Raw genomic sequence first — 7,558 nt, 5'->3', positions numbered from 1 at the left:
TTAACATATCATGTTTAGGCTAATACAGAATATCATTGATAGCAATCGTGTAAATCTTAGGGCACATTTAGTCATAATTGGTCATTACCATTCATGGCTAAAATAAAGCAAAGCTTCACCGAACTTCTGGTCACGCCCGAACTTTTACTGTCGAACTCGACCTCTTCGCTTTCCACAACCAATGCAAAATATTAATCACGTCCAATCACTTTCACACTTCTCACTAATCGTGTTATGCGCTGCTTTAAATATGGTATAAATAATCAAATCAAACAAAATACTCCTGGCAAAATTGGAGTCTATAATACTCTATTGAAAGCTTGAAGATACACATGGGAAGGATGCTTTAAAATTAAACACGCGCGTTTTCCCCTCAGAAACCTTATTACGATTTTCTAATTTCACGGTTTTCACCCCTTACAATTATTGTAGATGCCTAATGCGTTTTTTTACGTTCATTCATGATCATTGGAGCCAAGCAACTGTTTTATATTTTGTCGTTAATGACACGTAACGAAGTGTAACACTAAGTAATCTATGGTCAGTTTAAAGTATACCAGGGCATAGACTCCGAATCTTAAGTTCAGCCCGACAAAAATCAACTCGGTGAGCAATTCTAGAGGTTTGAAGCACATTCCTAGGAATTTTTCATTATCAAAAGCAATATATTATTAAAAAATGACACTTTGATGTTTTGCAAAAAGGTCAATCTACAAATCATATACCTGCTTGATGTATTGTTGTTAATGCGTTATGTACGTTTTACCAAAGTGTTGTTGTTCCAGCCCTCTTTAAAACATAACCCAATTACCATCAGATGTGACTTGGCCCTACAAAAGTATACATGTGCTATTTGAATTCTTCTACACACTCGCTATGAAATGATCAATGTAAATTTTGCTAAAGCTCACTATCATTCGAAGATGCTGTAAACTACCACATATGAAAATGATTTTGATTTAAACTTTTGATCCAAACACAAAGAATTAATTCCTACCTCGGAATTTTCAGATGGTACTCCATCTTTCATCAGCGAGTGAGTGACTGTATCAGGTCGCGATTTTCTTGACATTGGATCTGATAACAGACTCGTAGACTCCTGAAAGTTTGAACCGGCCCCCGGTTGGTTGGCTTTGATGTGAACTGCTTCTTTGACTCCATGTTGGAACCACCTGCTGTCTCTGTCGAGTATGCGGACTTTATCCAAGTCCTGGAGACTCGATGTGAATGTGTTTTGAGACCCCTGATGCTGTACTACTGGGTCTCCTGTGTTCATTAAAACCTATTTTCAGAGAGCGTTCAGTTTTGCCAATATAGGCTTGACTTGTCTTTGGGTGATGGCTTCAATTATGCCTTTGATATAGGGGAGAACTACGTGACCTTTATTTGGGCGGTTTTTTTCCCATGTCACTCATTTTTTGAGTTTTTGGTTGTGTAGCTTTATCGAGAGCCCATTTGGTGTATCCACATTTCGCTAAAGCATTGTTCACGTGTGATTTCTATTTATCCTGGTGGTTAGTGACCACGGTATCAGCCCTATGGTACAAAGCTCGGATGACTCCAAGTTTGTGATCAATGGGGTGATTGGACGCGGAATTGAGATATTGATCGGTGTGCGTGTGCTTTTGCGGTAAATGGTGACTTTGATAGATCTGTCTGGTTGGATTACGGTGAGGGTATCTAGAAAGGCAGGCGAGTTTTTTTCCTCTCCTTCGGTGGTGAATTTGATGTCCTTGTCCAGCGAATTTTGATGGTAAGTTAATTCTTGCGAGTGACACTTTTTAAGTTTGCAATGGGTGTCATCTACATAGCGAAACCATAATAAGAAAATGGCAGTTGTTCCAAATCAACCTTATACAGAGTGGGCTGACATTCACATTTTAGATGTCTCTTGGACAAACAATGAAATTGGGTATCTCTATAAAATATGTCATAAAAACAAAGCGGTAAATGCCAATTCCTAGATTTGTTCACACAAGATCACTAATGGATATGTTATTTACAAATTGTTTTAAAACCTAAAAGGTTCAGCTCGGTTTTTAAATAAAAATGGATTCTTTTCTCTATTGCACTTTTTTACTCACCCTGTATCTTCCCCTTGACCTCAAAATGACACCGTACTCGCTGTCGGTACACTGTCGACTTGGTGTATAAATATAATATGGTGTCAGCAGTGTAGCCTTAGATGCTAAATATCACAGACATAGTCCACCTGAAGGGAATAAAAACATTCCGTCCGCCAGCACTTCCTCTTTCAACGCTGTGGAGGACAAACACAGCATTATTTTTGTGGTATTTCTCGACTTATGTCTAGATTAATTTGCCTGGTAACGTTTTTTTCTGAAACACACTGTATACCGTATTCGCACAAAATTGAAACGCCCAGTGACGTCATTCAACGAGTCTTCCGTATTTAAGATGTTTTTCTGTAAAACTGGTCTTTAGTTAATATTTGTCAGCCTCGGGAAACCAAGTGTCTATTCTCGACCACCAGGGAAAACGGTTGTCATTTTTTTCAGGCAGAATCAGTAATTCATGACTTGTGGGATGCTGTTTGAGAGATTAAGAAACAAATTTAATATTCCAGACAACAAACATGTTTTATTACACGTATTATGTAACAACTCAATAATAAGAATTTATCGTAACGTTTTAACATTACCACATAAGAATGATTTTCTATAAAAAGACGTTATATATGATATAATTATAATGACACTGTACTAAACTGATTGGCACCAGTCAGCCTCTAATGGGAAAGACTGCCATATGCAAATGATACAAGATTAGATTCATTTTATTGTATTAGGTCAAATATTTTGAAGCATTGTGAAGATCCAGACTTTTCAGTAAACATCAATATCTACCAAAACACGTTTCAAAACGTAAAAAGGGGCCAAGTTTAAAAAATCTTTCCTGTGTGGCTTTTCACCCTTTTTTAAACTTGGTCCCATTCAGTAAAGTGGTACCGTAATAACATGAAGAATGAGTCCTAATTTCTACATGCAACAATTAGGTTTAAGACTGTTCGAAAGCGGTGCAATATGACGTAGGCTATGTATTATCAAAAACATTTGAAGGTTTATGTTTCATTATATTGCGTGTTCATAAAGAGTAGTAGAGTATTATATATACTTTGCAAATTGACTGTCTGTCAATCTGTTACATATTATAGGCCCTACATCTGTACATAAGGCGCAGGATCGCACAAGACGATGAAGAATTTAACAAAGTGAGTATTTGCTACTTTTGCTTAAATCAAAATACATTATAACGTCTTTACGGAAAAACTTCAATCAAGCACGAACATTAATTAATTTACTCTACAAAATGAACACTGACGACTAAGAAAACAAACAAGTAGCCTAAATATGACTTCGTATGGGTCTTTAGAAACTTTCATAAATGGGACCAAGTTTAAAAAAGGGTGAAAAGCCACACAGGAATGATTTTTTAAACTTGGCCCCTTTTTACGTTTTGAAACGTGTTTTGGTAGATATTAATTCTGTTTTTGAGGTAAAAAGATATTTCGCGGTTAATGGTTCTTTGTAGCCCTGCGGGGCAAACTAGTTGGATATCCATATTTCGCGATGAGTGGTTTTTTGAAGCTTCGAGGGGCAAACTAGTTGGATATCCATATTTCGCGGTTAGCAGTTCTTTGTAGCCCTGCGGGGCAAACTTGTTGGATATCCATATTTCGCGGTTTGTGGTTCTTTGTAGCCCTGCGGGGCAAACTAGTTGGATATCCATATTTCGCAATGAGTGTTTTTTTACAGCTTCGAGGGGCAAACTAGTTGGATATCCATATATCGCGGTTAGCAGTTTTTTGTAGCCCTGTGGGGGCCTATGTTCGATATCCTCATTTCGCGGTTAGTGGTTTTTAAACGACCCGTAACCACCCCAATCAGCTGCATGGGGTAAAAGAATTATTTAAAAAAATAATAGCTGAACCCTATAGTTCCAGGGACTGGAAACGACATATTGATGACTATATATAGTGTATTCAATAAACCCAAGCGGAACGAGAGCTGCTAAGTAACCGCTATCCGAACCATAAACACATGCATTATCAGACAACGAGTGATCCATTTCCTCATAGCTTCTCACGTTGTACACATGTCAGTCGAATTTGGCGGTGTTGGTTTGTTAGCCCTCCAAGTTATAACATCGTTCACTCTGTGTTGAACATTGCATGTGGGCCGCACTGTAATAACATAAAGTCTTTCTGATCAGTGTGATGATATCATTTCAAGAGGTCACTTCCCGATTAACATGATTAAGCTAAACAGCCTATGTGGAAGAACTTTATGCATGAGCATTGAGCAACCACATCAATGATGTAGTAATGAATACCCTCTATTGTTATCGGATTAATTTTTACGACCTTCGATTACATGGGAGTAGCAACGAGGACACGGTGTTTGATTTCACTCACATAATAGATCAATATTGACCTTCATCCAGCAAGGATCAGCCAAGCACTACAGTGGCCAAGCACGAAAGGTTTCTTGTTATCTCTTCAAGTATTTTTACCTTAGGTCTTTAATCATAATGCAGGCCTCAATCCCGGGCCTAAATTAAGTGTACTGTTCGAGTAGGAGGATTTGTTTGATATTATTCTTGATTTTGAATAATATTATAGTACCTGTTTGTTTCCATATATCGGTTATTAAAATTACAATTCACCACATACACGTTCCAGTTTGCGAGAGGTTTATAATGAATAAATGAATAGGTGTTATTATTTCGAATTATAATTATTTAGGGAGAGTGTTTTAGGATTTTGTTAGAAAAGGGATGATTGTTGATCATGTTTATTTTATTGTTGTATGTATTTTCCTGCCATTTCCTGCAAACCTAATAAAGATATTTTGATAATTGAAAATAGTCTGTATCATAAATCGTAGAGGTTGAAAAAGTCAACAAGCGTCAGAAATTATAATTTGCCATGGAACTTCGGTCATATTTTATTTGAAATATAACTGGATGTTAGGGTCTGCATGCATGGTATGCATAGTATGAGGATATACAGACACTGACCTTTCCCTAAAACTATTAAGCAGCAAGTTGTGTATCACACCCATCATGGGTTCGAACCCCCTTTATTGTATTTTATTGTTAAACCTGAATAGCGTGATTACTTTTGAATGAGCGGCAGCACACATATTTTGTTTGAGGATAGCTGGATCTATCTCCTTTTCCTCACATCTTCTCTGTAGTACAAAGCTGTCTTTTTATCTAGTGTTTAGACAATGTTTACTCAACCATTGCTATAAATGGATGTTGCCATTTTGACGACTTCTAACTTTTGAAATGCCCAAAATGAATCAATAAAACCGTGTATAAGATATTTGCGGGGATATTTGGGCGCGATTACAAAAAATTAGAAAATAAATGGGCACTTCTGGGTTGGGTATCTATAGAGGCCCTGCATGAAATTATTGATTGGCTCCAAACAAAGGATTTGAACCGGGGTCCTTCACCGTAGTTATGGCGGAGTACAGTCCATTCAATCAAATGTTGTCATCAACCTATTTGATCGTAGTGCAGGGTTATGTGTGTGAGACGAACTGTCACGGTAGATTGCAATCAGGCTTTTGTTGAATGCATTTGAGTAGTCTGCCATATTTACGGGATGATACGTCACATGCAATGCCTCTATAGATTCTATAGAATTTAAGTATGATATATTTTCGATGGTAATATATTTTCACTTTCAAAGTTTGTAGTTTTCATAATTGCAATTTCTGAATATTATATAAAAAGCGCGAATAAGTCTATAAATGTAAGAGTATCGGATCATTTTGAATGTTAATAAATACGAAACGCCGGCGGTAGACACCAGCGATATCAGGGATTGCCGCGATTCTTGCAGTAGCTTTTATGAATAGAATACAATAGTGGATACAATAGCGGAACAATATAGCTCTTTACGGGCAAATAAACCTCGTCGCGTTTTGCTAAATTTCACTTCTTCTTTTTCATGAACTAATCGTTATTTCATTAAGTAACCGTTATTTTTAAAACTTGGTAAAACCTCGACGCGAGGTTTTTAATTTAATCCTTACCAATCATGTCCAAACAGATTGTATATTCTTTGTTTCGGACGGTGTTTGCTTGTCTGTCGGTCGGGTGTGTTGTTGTTGCTGTTGTTAACATTCTTTTGTTTTTTTGTTGTTGTTTTTAGATAATAACTCTAAAAATCACACACATCTGTAAACAAAAATGCCATTTCGCTTGGCACACATTTTATTCAGACAAAGTAATCTACTTTTTGCCCCAAACATCTAATTTTACATTTATACATTTCAATCAAACTCAATCCAATTATGTCCAAAAACGGCTGATTTTACATTTTGCAGCATTTTTTTTTAATTTCAAAAACGGACAATCTGGGTCGGTCCGGCCGTATAACTAGATTTTAAATGTTTACAAGTAATAAGATTTGATACACCTCCCTCCTCTGATCCCTCCTACAAGATTAGTTCGATATATTAGTGTTATGATTTTGCTAATAGACTCTAACTAAAACAGCATCAAATGTTAATATACAAGATAGCCAGTAAAAAATGCATTTTAATTTTTAAAAATTATACCAAAATCCAATTTTTACTATTATGTTTCACGGTCTTTTAGAACATGAGAATATGCTAGTCAAATAGATTGCCGTAACCACCGTGCAAAGTATGTTAAATTTTCCATATTTGGCAGATATATAGTAATTATAGAGCTAATCATTACTCTATGGCGCCATTTCAACAGCGCCCATATTTTGTGTTAAAAGGTCATTGAACTTATACACGGTGGTCAAGTTCAAAACTGTTGGGACTTGGTTAAAAACAATAATAATGTGTTCATGTAGTCATAAGGATTGAGAAAAGGTATAGTTTAACCTATCTACGGTGTACGGTTATGGAATTACGGGCAAATAATGACGTCATTGGTCGAATTTTGGCTCCACGGGTACGAAAACGAAAATTCCGCCGATTTTGTTGACAATGGTCTCAAAATATTTGTTTTGCCATGATAAATCAGAAGAAATGTAGTTTTCTCTATGTAGGATGTTTCGTTACCTTGGTAATAATGCAAAATAGGACAATATCCACTAAATCGAATTTAATTCTATACTGAGTCAATTTGACCTTGACAGTTGTTGTGTTACCTGGATACGAAAGTACCCTTGGAGAGTTATAAATATTCTTTTTCTCATTTCTTGCAATAAGATGAATAATTTGAGACCAAATTCAACAAAATCAGACCAATTTTCATTTTCGCCCCCTACGGAGACAAAGTTAGGCATATGACGTCACGATGTTACACTCTTGCCCATAACTCCATAACCATACGTCATAGATTGGACAGTGTATATACTTTTTCTGAATCCGTATGGCCAGAGAATGACGTTAGTATGTAAACAAGTTTGAATAACTTTGAACTTGACCGCCTATAATTAAAGACAATAATAAAATCGCGTAATTTAAGTCAATAATTTATCGCGTCTGATGTCACTGTCAATTACGATCCTTGATTGGTTTACACAGGTTAATCAGCGCGTAAA

The sequence above is a fragment of the Amphiura filiformis genome, chromosome 9, assembly GCF_039555335.1.
Source record: "Amphiura filiformis chromosome 9, Afil_fr2py, whole genome shotgun sequence".
Taxonomy (NCBI): Eukaryota; Metazoa; Echinodermata; class Ophiuroidea; order Amphilepidida; family Amphiuridae; genus Amphiura; species Amphiura filiformis.
Note: the sequence above shows the minus strand (reverse complement) of the source record.